The 12506-nt window shown below is 36.8% G+C and overlaps 1 pseudogene; it reads right to left on the bottom strand.

Annotated features, from left to right (window-relative positions):
* Positions 1-2188: 2188 nt before the first annotated feature.
* LOC143609291 (bifunctional nuclease 1-like) lies at positions 2189-5605 on the bottom strand (annotated as a pseudogene).
* Between the last annotated feature and the right edge of the window lie 6901 nt (positions 5606-12506).

Raw genomic sequence — 12506 nt, 5'->3', positions numbered from 1 at the left:
TTTGTAGGCTTGAGCTTGACTCATCTAATTTAAGAGTGCCCCGCTTGTTTAACTTAAAAGAGCCCGAGCTCGAGGTTTACATTTTTTTTCCCATTGTAACCCTTGGAAATATGTGTGATGTTGAAGTTTCTAGATCGGGCCAGCCCCAAACCAAAATGACAAGGTTGGATGAGTTAGCCAGGCCTACTGTTTTCATGGTTTGTACAAATTAATTAGTTTTTTTTTTTCAAAATAGTTAGTTTGTATCAAAATAAAGTGTATTCTTTAACTTACAGGTGAATGGATGTTAGCAGCTGGTGCCCTTGCACTACTAGAAAATAGACCTTTAATGACACGCTATGCGCGTCATTAAAGGGGTAGATGACACGCCATCATGTGTTAAGGAAGACCATGTCATAAAAAAAGATGACGTAAATTTGTATGTCATATTTTTATGACAAGCATTATTGACATCTTTTTTTTACACTCGTTTGTGTGTCATGGTTTTAAGTATTATAAAAAAGAAATTTTTTGGCAGATTCATAATTTCCACATTAAATAATGACAATTAACGTCTAATAATAAAACTAAAATTCATATATAACAAAATAATCCATTCCATATAATATTTCATAACATACTAACAAACATTCAAAATTAACAATATTTCAAAGTTAACATTTCATTAACATCGATACGAACATTCATTGGTAAATAAAGGATGCCACAAAATTCGACCATTCTTTACGAATTCCATCAACATCAACATCCGTGTATTCATTATTCCATCCCCCAACCTGAGGAAAAAATTTAGATTAGTTAAACTTAAAGTTCAAATGATATGTCAAAAAAAGTGGACAATCACAGATTCCATTAAGCAACTTGCTAACCTGATCTAGCATATACAATACGGCAATTGTACAAGATCAATAGCATAAGCGAATTGAGTCTAATTACAGCAGAAATACTAAGTTTTATAAATCACATAACATAATAACTTCATATCCTAAGTTCCTAACTGGTTATGGAGACTTATTTATCTAGGTTTAAGGAAAAAAGTTCCTAACTAAATGTCACATTTTGATCGGCATTAATCATCAGCTTGACCATAAAAAGCCAACCTTAACAATATAACTTAAACCTACCGTCATAAATTTACTAAACTGATACAATAATGAAAATATAAAAAGCTGTTATACTTACATTGTCATTGACTAGTATTTCAATTCATTCATCAAGTATCTCTTTCATGAACTTTAACATAAAGTAGCCACATTCGGTGCTTCCCGGCTGACATGGACACTACATATATACATAACAAATAGTCATTGTAACATAGATTCATATAATGAGGTTAAAACTACTATTTCAATAAGGAATTAAATGCTCACCCTAGCATTGACCCAATTGAGTTTTACCCTCGATCCACCACTTTGTGTACCGTACAAGTTCATTGCACTACAAAAATGTTAAGAAATATATCAAATACTAAAACATAATGTTTCCATAATTTATATAACTTACCCATCAATAATTTGCTGCAACTGCAAATTAATAGTTCCTAGAATCAAGGTAATAGCAGGTCATTGTTTTCATGTGTAGTACACCCAACACCCAATGATTTCTAAAAAAACAAAAACCTATTGGTCAAATTCGTGTACTACATGAATTCTTGCATGGATTCATGAAGTTGGTCCATTCAAGAATTCATGAAGTTGGTCCATGCAAGAATTGTAGTACACCCAGCACCCAATTAAAAGTGGAGTTATAGCAAAATCAAAATACATTACCTTGATGTGTAATGTACAAACTTGTTCTCGAGCTTCACCTATTGAGCTCGCGCGGGCTCTTGAGCCTAAAGGAGTTTTTCATTTTGTATAGTTTTTATTTAATATAAAATATATCTATTTATATAATAACTAATATTATATGCAATATTATGATAAAAATAATAAACTGATATATTAAGTATAAATATATAATGTAAATAATTATAAACATATATAAATAAAATAATTAATAGATAATAAACACGCCAATGTCGAGCTTGAAAAATTTGTCACAAGCCTAGCTTGAGCTTTTTAAACGAGCCGAGCTAAAGCTCAAAATACTACTCACAAGCCTAGCTTGAGCTTTCTAAACGAGCCAAGCTCAAGCTCAAGCTCAAGCTCAAAAAACTATTCATGAGTTGAGCTCGAGCTCTCAAAACGAGCTGAGTTTGAGCTTGAAAACCACTCACAAGCTGAGCTCGAGCCTGAGCTCTCTTATACGAGCCGGACTCGAGCTTGAAAAACTACTCATGAGCTGAGCTCAAGTCCAAACTCTCTTAAGTTAAACGAGCTGAGCTAAAGCCTAAACAAGCTTGGGCTCGGCTCGGCTAGTTTACAGTATGAAAAGGATATAAGACACACCAGCATCTCTGTATCGTTCCTCTACAGCAGCAATAAGCATGTTCCGAACAAGATTGAACTCCTTGGTTTCAACACATGGCTGCCCACTTGGCCTGTAACCATCATACACAATCTTGGTTAAATTCATTCATATACCAATTTAAGCTCTATGTCTATATTAATAAACTGAACATCTATTAGTATCATGTGTAACTGTGTAAGACAAATAATATAGCCCTGTTTGAAAATAAACCTGTCCAGTTCTGTAAATATCAGCCCATCTGAAGAATATCCTTGAATTGCCGGCTTTGCAGATTCAACAACCTTCATTCCATCACTATGTACCAAGAATTTGTTCACTTGTATCGGCACCTACACACGTATGATAGTAATAATAATAAATCTTTTCTCACATGTGTAACGATATTATATGAACAAAATAAAGTATTAAAGATGTCATCGGCACACACCTTGCACCTAACAGCAATATTGATGGTGTCTGATGGACGAAGGTCAAAGCTGATACACTCAGTTTCATCATCCACCTGAAATTATAAACAATCTCAATCAAAACAAAAATCTAGAAACATCTGTAAATAAATATTTTAACAGTTAAATTGCTAGTTATTAAATGCACATGCCTTTGTAAGATACAACCGAGAAAAATACGCCTCATGTATTCTCTTGGTTACCCGGACAACTTTGACCTGAAGTCAATATAAACGAAATGAATGAATTAAGATTCAAAACCATCAATACTATGTACTCTAAATTGAAATGTTTCACTTTACGGAAATTTATTAATTGTGGTTTGACTTCTCATCACGGGTTAGAATAACATCAATTAAATATTGTATTTTATACTTAGTCAATTTCAGATTTCATAACTTCAATACTTCTAACATTCTGAGAGGGAAATGACCAAAAGCCCCTTACTTTATAGCCCATTTTATCGACCATTTCCCGCACCACTTGATACATAGTTGACCTAGCCTGAAACACGACAAAAATTTCTATTACTTAAAGAAACATACATGAATAAGTCAAATGAAAAAGTCAAGTAAATTAGTTAGCGGTAAGGATTCAGCATACGATTTGAACATTGTGAATTGCATCCATGAGCAATACACTAGGCATCTCCACTGCAAGCAAACAGAAATCCATGTTAGCAACACAAATTAAAATACGTATGTAATTCCAAAAAACTTATCAAAATATATACTTACAAACAATTATTGGAAGTAATAAGCCTGTATCGTCTTCCATCTTCAACACAATTGCAGGATGAGGGGCATAACGGGAACTTGTCCACTTTGAGGATTGTTATGCGCACATCTTAGATGCCTACCATCCCTCATCTTAATCATAAACCCTTCTGTACCGCTCTTCACTTCAACTGTGTAGTAAACAAAACTTAAGATTTCCGACAATATTGGATATATCTAGGCCTATTAACAAACCAAACACGAACTAAGCATGTTCGCATTTGTTCTTTTAACTTAGCCAAACAAATGATTGGACACAGACAATTAAAACGAACAAGGTTTTCTTGTTCATGTTCAGTCATTAAGAAAATGAGTTTGTGTTCGTTTATGTTCATTCACTAATAATATTAATGAATGATTCACGAACCTAAACGAATGATCATAACTGAACATAGATAATGGAATGAATATAACGGACAAAACTGAGTGCCCACCAAAAAAAAGGTAAACATAAATATGCTAGGCTTAAAAATGTATTAAAACCAGATTAAGTAATGGCAGCTATTTTAATCATAAAGCTATACTAAATCGTAAAGGGCCTAGAAAATTTATATGATTATGTAAACGAACAAATGTAAATGAACGAACGGACAGTGTTCATATTCATTCGCTTAACCAAGTAATCAAAAAGTTTTGTTGATGTTTGTTTGTTAATTAAGTAACCGAACACAAACGAACTTCCTGTCGAACTATTCACGAACTTCACTGCACGTTCAGTTCATTTACAGGCCTAGATATATCAAAATGAGCACATCGCAGCTTGTTTTGGTTAAAAATCGGGGAAGATATTTGACAAAAACAATAGATATTATTGAGAAACGTTTACTTGAAAACAATAATCAAACTATTTTACCAGCTTCAGCTACAGTGGAATCCACATAATAAGAGTCATTCTCATTGAAGCTTTCTGCCATGCTACCACTGCCATTTGAGGATGAACTAAAGGTGCATGTAATGGTGCTTGACTTAGGTTGATTACGGATATGAACAGGGTTTAACACCTCTAAATCCCCATATCCCACTTCTAAGCGGTCCTTGTAGATAATTCTTCATTCCTATTACCAAAATCCAAACATACCAATATCAGTTCAGTATTCTAAACCAATAAAAAGTCAATAAATCTAGAACTTAGAAATTTAAACTCTTTTCATCATTTTGTCATGCAATTGGCATGTCTGATTTTCTTATAAATCTAGCTTGTATTATCCATTTCATGTATTTCTAAACAAAAATTTTAAACCAAGTTTGGTTTTGGTTATTAAGCGAAACGAAAACCGACAAACTAACCGACTAAACCGAACCAGTTAACCGTAAATCAGCTTCACAAACATAATCGATGACTTCGGTTTCGTAAATCAGCTTCACAAACATAATCAATTATTTTGGTATAGATAGGCATCTATATCTATCTATACCTTTATTTCATGTATTTCTAAACAAACATTTGCCAAGTTTAATTTTAGTTATCAACCAAAACTAACCGACTAACCCGAACATTTTAACTGAAAACTGGCTGGTTAATAAAATAGACTAACATATGACTTTCGGTTTCGGTTTAGGCTAATAACCGATCCTAACAATGCACAACCCTAATTAACTGTCATAAACACAAATCAATTATTACGAAATCCGCTTCATGTATCATGTCAAACAATAAAATAAAAATAATAAAAAGCTATTAACAAACCTTCTATCACAAGGACTACCACGGCGCCCGTCGTCCCTTCGATACAACTTAAACGGAGGCGGAGAGTGTCCACCACGCCGCTTGTGAGGCGAACGATTACGATGTTCGTAGTAATCGCAACTTGTAGGTATTTGATCAATGTCTATGTTATCGGTTCTTCTATAATCACGGTCGTAATGTCGCGAAGGAGGCGGCAGTGGTGGTGATGTGGTTTCATTGACATTGACGTCGGGTTTATGGTCACCAGTCACGGTGTCCACCGGCATGGCTATCACTTCAGCCATTGGTGTTGTAGTCGAACTGTAGATGTCAAAATTTTCAAACTCTAGATGTTAGATTACATAAACATATTATCTGATTTTCACAACAAACTACCTTCTAAAATCACTTCAAAATTCATAAACATAATAAACATAACAGTAAAATACACAAATTAACATCGATCAGTGTCATCAGTCCATCACAAAAAATGATAAACAAATGCAAATCTTAAACTAGAGACTTAATGATCAACAACTTAACCTAACAAAATGAATCCGTTAAACAAAAGTCGGTTAATCAGTACACGTGTCCAACTCGTAACTCAATCGAAACTCATTAGTGTATAAAATTAGGGCAACAAATAACACATACAAGTAATTAAAGTATGTGAGAGTGTGTATATATATATTATAATATATTAAGCCTACGATTTGTTCGGTTGCAGGATTGATGACAGGTATTCGATTCTTCCTAACAGGTATGCAAATCCTTAAATCCAGAGCTAGAGCCGTGAATCAGAGCAGTGAATCAGATTGAGCGATCGATGATGAGAGATATTGAATTAGGTTACTGCCATGAGAGATAGATGATGATTTAACATAAGTGTTAACCCTAGAAATTAAGTGGTCGATGAGATGAGATAGGGTTTTTTACTTAGTTTTTTTAACCCAAAATGAAAGGTGACACTTAAAGATGACACACACTTAAAAGTGTAGCCCGTGTTTTTTAAAGCTGATAGGGGTCTTTGTTACCACTTGTTGAAAAACTGTCACAAAGCATATATTAAGCTGTTTATGATAAATAAAAAAAATAACTTCTTTAACATCATGAGGGAACATAATAGAACCACTATATTTAAGGCAATGGGGCAGCAGTCCCATAATGGTCCTTAGGTAAAGTTTTGTTCCATCTTTTATTATTATTATTATTATTATTATTATGTATTTACTTTATTTATTAACACAACTAAACTATAATCATTGTACTTACTTTGTTTAATCAACATGCCTGTAGATGGCATCTATTTCACAATAGTGTTTTGTTTAATTATCTTTGAGTTTTTAATTCGTTATTACTTTTTACATGTTTTGCAGAATATTTAACGAGTATGAAGACTACGACTTTGCTAGGACTGGAAGTATTACTACAGAAACGGTTAGTAGTTTGATGTAATTCATATATCCTGTACTGATGAATATTATTGTTATTATTATAATTACTGTTATTGTTATTATAAATGTATGGTATTGAATAATACTTAGTGTTCAGGTAGAACTTAAAGTAGGTCTTCATGAGAAGTTCAAACAAGAGATGGAACCTTTTTTTTATTATTATTATTACCCTTGGTTTATGTATTTAAACTTGGTTTTAATTTTGATGTGATGTAGCGTTTAATGAGGACGAAGATGGCTACATTTATTTTGGGATTTTGGAATGGCGAGTGTGGAGGATAACGATACCGGAAACTCCCATTTATTGACCAAACTCAAAGGAATGGTCGGGTATCTTGACCTGGAGAATATGAGAACCTTTAAACTCACCCCAGAAAGTGATGTATATTCTTTCGGGGTTCTACTTGTAGAAATCTTAACGGGGGCCGTTGGCCCATTTATTCAAGGCGGTCACCGGATGAAAAGGTCACTATCAGATGAGTAAGCTTCTATCTCACTACATTAATATGTTGTACATTTGGCATTATCAATGGGTTTACCTTAGTTTTGGTTCATTTTGTTTTCAATTTTCAAAATGGGTTTACGTTAGTTTCGCTTTGTAAGTTTTACCATTTGGGCTTGGAACTTTTGGGTCGTAAAAATGGCATAGAATAATGAATTTGGGCCTAAATTTTTTTGTTAAGAAATATGATTAATTGATTATTAGCTATCGGGACTTGCTTTGACAGATTGTACTATGTGCATTCGAAGTTGTACATTGTTTTTGTAGGCCTTGGGAAACACAACAATGGTGAAATGATGGATTTAGTGGTCCCGCAAATTGTAACATCCCAAAGATTCAAATAATAATATTTTATTTCTTATAATGGAAAAAGTTACTTGGGTTAGTAAATAATAAGAATAAAGAAAGATAGATAAGTAGGCTAATTAGATGGATTAAGCATGGGCTAAAAATGAAAGTTGCGCCTTAGGTCCATGGGCTAAAGGGAGTATAAATACCCCTTAAACCCTAAATCTTTCCATTTTCATCCATCTTATTCTCTCTCTACACCTAAAACACACACCCAACCTTTCCATTTTCGGCCGCAAGCAAGAGCAAGGATCCGGGATCAAAACCAAGCCTCTTATTGATAGATCATTGGTGTGCAAGCTATATACAAGCTAAATAGAAGATCAAGTCTCATAGCTAAAGCTAGTCGTAACCTAGAAACATCAAAAGGTATGTTCTCTATGATTAAAGGTTACATTTTTATGAATGATTTGCCATGAAACTTGACCCTAGAGTAGATTGGATCTAGATGCTTCATAAAAATACAAACTTTATGATTAAAATGAACTTAATGGACCTATGGCAATATACGGCTCAAAGATGAACCCTAGATCTAGCCTAGAATGTTTTAAATCTATAAAGGTCTAAGCTTTATGCCTAAAACGGGATAGATCTTGAAGCCGTGATAGTAATGGGAGTAAAAAGGGTATGAATGATGATAAAGGGTTAAAAGTTCACGATTTGAACCATGGAACAAGTAATCTGGGCAAGGTGGAAACATAAGATAGAAAAATAAGCTGAACTGGGGGTTCTTGGCCAAATTTGAGAATCCTTGGTAAAACCATGTGGTTCTCGGTCAAACATGCAGTCACCAAGAGTTCTCGGTCAGAGTTCTCGGTGACCATGTGTTCTCGGTCAGGGTTCTCGGCCGAAAACACGGGTTCTCGGTTAAGTATGGATCTCGACCAAATATGAGAGTTCTCGGTCAACCTAAGGGTTCTCTGTCTTGGGTTCTCGGCCACATAGTTCTCTGTTGGGCCTTGGGCCTGAGTCCAGTTGGGCCCTGCTGGTGAACAGGTAACTAGGTCTGTAAGCCCATATTTAATTTAAGATAAACCAGCCCATCATCATGAACTAAAATAAACAAGCCCAACTTAGAATCATGTTGGTTAACTTAAATACCAACTTAATCAAATAGATGGTTAATTAACAAAAATATATTACAGTTAGCCGAGCCCAGTTAAAGAAAGGAATTACGATTAAAGGCGAGCGCAACAGGATCCAGGTGAGTTTCTTGCCCCATTCCTTGTTATGTTTTCGGGGCTGTGTGCATACTCGATGTGATTAGTTAATACACTTACCTTAAGTGGTAAGTGTATGCCTATTATGATATATGTGTATGTTATAAAAGAATGCTTGACGGTACATGAACGATCTTCGGATATTGCATGTATTGTCAGGAGATAGTTTGATGATGTGATTATTTATATATATGATGTGTGTATGAAGTAGGAACGTTATAGAATATGAGACGGAAAGAAAGTATGTAAAATATATAAATAAAAAGGGAAGTATGATATGAAGGAATTGACGGTAAAGGGTGGCAGACCCTAATAATATCTGTGAAGAAGGGTGGCAGACCCTAATAATATTTGTGAAGAAGGGTGGCAGACCCTAATAATATCTGTGAGGTTATAGGGCGAAAGGCTCTTTAAGGGTGGCAGACCCTAATAATATCTGTGAGGTTATAGGGCGAAAGGCTCTTTAAGGGTGGCAGACCCTAATAATATATGTGAGGTTATAGGGCGAAATGCTCTTTAAGGGTGGCTAGACCCTAATAATATCTGTGAGGTTATAGGGCGAAAGGCTCTTTAAAATGTATAAGTATGTATATAAAGAAATATAAAATATGAAGTATGGAAGAAAGAAAGTATGAAAGTAAGAATGAAAGTATATACTTACGTATGTATGGAAGAAAGTAAAGAAGGACAAATATGTAATATAAGAACGTATTGTATGTTGATTGTATTAACTAGAACTCACTCAGCGTAGCTGACTTTTAGTATGCATGCATGTGAGTAGAATGAGGCAGTTAGCTTGAGGAGGACACTTGGCAGAGTTGGATGAAGCTGGCATATGAGGATTTTGCTATGATGTTTTAATTCTTTAATTTAAGTTATGTTTTAAAAGGCAAAAATATGGATGTTTTTAACGAATGGTTTAAGTTTTATTATTTCCGCGAAAGTTTTTAATTAACTCTGATATTTAGAACTGCGTTTATAAGTAAATCCAACGTCCAAAGTAGGGCACCGGGATCTGGGCCTTACAAGTTGGTATCATAGCAAAGTTCGAGAGATTTAAGCATCCCATATGCTTAGACTCGAACAAAGAATGAGATTTAAGTAAGAAAGAAAGAAGATGCCCGCCCAAGAATGCCATGTGTCGCTCAAGCAAGCCCTGTAAAGGTAAAATGTAGGATTGAATAATGTATGTTAATATTAGAGATAGGATTAATTGATTTCCTTGATTGATTAACTGTTTAAAGTAGAACCATCACAAATAGACTCATAAAGGGAAGTGTATAGGACACGGAAAGTAACGTGATCAGCTAATCCCAGCTGGCCACTGTTATTACCTGTTAGCCTTACTATCCTTGTACTAAACAGTTCCTTGAGTGATGACGTTTGTGTTTTCCCTTTTAGAATACGATGGCTGGAACGGGAGGAAATGTAGGAGCTGGAGGAATTGTGAGAACTGAAGGTCGCACTGGGCGACGTGGCAGGCCTCGTCGTGCCCAACAACCTTCGGTTGAGACAGCTTCCAACACCGGAGATGAAGGAAGCTCAGCTGGAAGAGACCCGAACAACAAAGAAGGGGTTCAACTGGATCCCGCAATCCAAGCAGCTATTGTTTAAGCTGTAGCCACAACTGTGAAGAATATTACTCCTGGAGGGTCTGCTGGAAGCCGTGAAAGAACTGCTGGAGGGGTAGGGGGTGATGGTAGGAGAGATGAGGAAGAAGAGAGAGAGGCCTCGAGTGGGGTTAGGTCTATGAAAGCCGGTGACAGGAAAAGAGGTCGAGGTGGGTGCAACTATAAGTCCTTCAAAGGATGTGACCCGTCGAAGCTGACTGGTCTGGGAGACGCAATCGCTACTCTTCAATGGATAACCGCCATGGATAAAATTATCCGAATCAGCGAGTGTCGCCTTGACCAAGCTGTCGGTTACGCCACCCAATCATTCGGTGACGAGGCGATGTACCGGTGGGAATCGATTGAGCAGAGGAAGAGTCAAGAGGAAATAAAGGCTATGAAGTGGGAGGATCCGAAAGAACTGGTTACGAAGAAATTTTGTGCTGACGCCGAGGTTGAGAAGGCGGAGATGAAGTTCCTGAACTTGAAAGCTGGGACGATGACACATCGTGAGTACACCACCGAGTTCAACCGAATGTCTAGGTTGGTGCCCGATATGGTCAACACTGAGGCTAAAAGAATCAAGTGATATGTGAGGGGATTGCCAAAGAAAGTCCGCATGTTAGTCAGGACGAGTAAACCTGCTACTTTTGATTATGCTGTCGAACTCGCAGAGATGGTTTATGCAGACCTGGCTGAGGATGATGTGGTGGTGGAAGACGAGAAGAAGGAGAAGAAATGGGTTGTTCCTGCTAAACGACCCGGTACTCAGTTGTGGAACTCCAAGGATAAGAAACCGAAGGTGTGGGAAAAGAAGTCATGTAAGATTTGTTGTAAGATGCACGGTGGTGAGTGCAAGTGTGGTACTGGTTCTGAGTTGTGCCATAAGTGTGTGAAGGCTCATAGTGGAGAGTGTAGACTAGGGTCAAATGCATGTTACAAATGTTGGAAGGTGGGACATTACGCTCATGAATGCAACGCCGAACCCACATGTTACAAGTGTGGGAAGAAGTGTCATATGGCCAGGGAATGTACTGAAGCGGGTAGTGGTGGGAAGAAGGATGTTGAGCCGTCAAGGCCAAAGACCAGAGCCTACATGCTGACTCAAGAACTAGCCAAGCATATTCCCGATGTCATCACAGGTACGTTTATAGTAAACGGTATTTCCGCTTCTGTATTGTTTGATTCGGGTGCGAACAAAAGTTTCGTAGCCACGCCCTTTAGTAAATTAGCTAAAATGAACTATTGCCGAGTGTCTGAAACTTTTATAGTAGAAACCACTAGTGACACTTAGGTTAAAATAATGAATATGGTTAAGGACTGTAAGATAGAGTTAGAGGGACATGAGTTCCCTATTACCTTGTACGTAATGACCTTAGGAGGGTTCGATGTTGTTTTGGGAATGGATTGGTTGTCTGAGTATGCAGCTCAGATAGTGTGTAAGAGTAGGATTATAAGGTTAAAGTCCTTGGATGGTAGTGCGGTGACGGTTTATGGTGATAAGGAAAGTTCTGGGCTTAACGTCATTTCGATGATAAAAGCCGAGGGACTGTTAAGGCGAGGGTGTGGTACTTACCTGGCGTATGTTGTCAATGCTATGGTCGAGACGAAAGAAATGAAAGATGTTCCTATTGTGCGCAACTACCCAGAGGTATTCCCAGAGGATCTTCCGGGGTTGCCACTGGAGCGGGAGATAGAATTCCAGATAGACTTAGTACAAGGAGCCCAACCCGTCGCGAAAGCGCCTTACCTTCTAGCACCTTCCGAGATGAAAGAATTAATGTCCCAACTGTAAGAACTCCTCGACAAGGGTTTTATTAGACCAAGTGTTTCCCCGTGGGCGCACCGGTGTTGTTTGTGAAAAAGAAAGACGGAAGCATGAGAATGTGCATCGATTATCGCGAGTTGAATAAGCTTACGGTGAAGAATAGATATCCTTTGCCAAGAATTGATGATCTGTTCGACCAACTGCAAGGTTCAAGTTTGTTCTCGCGAATAGATCTCAGATCAGGCTACCATCAGCTAAAGGTGAAGGAGGCAAACATCCCTAAGACAGCGTTTCTTACGCGGTA

The sequence above is a fragment of the Bidens hawaiensis genome, unplaced genomic scaffold (assembly GCF_021521415.1).
Source record: "Bidens hawaiensis isolate Kalapana, Puna unplaced genomic scaffold, B.hawaiensis_p1.1 tig00419527_1, whole genome shotgun sequence".
In the NCBI taxonomy this organism is placed as follows: Eukaryota; Viridiplantae; Streptophyta; class Magnoliopsida; order Asterales; family Asteraceae; genus Bidens; species Bidens hawaiensis.
This window is presented reverse-complemented; position numbering and strand designations above follow the sequence as displayed.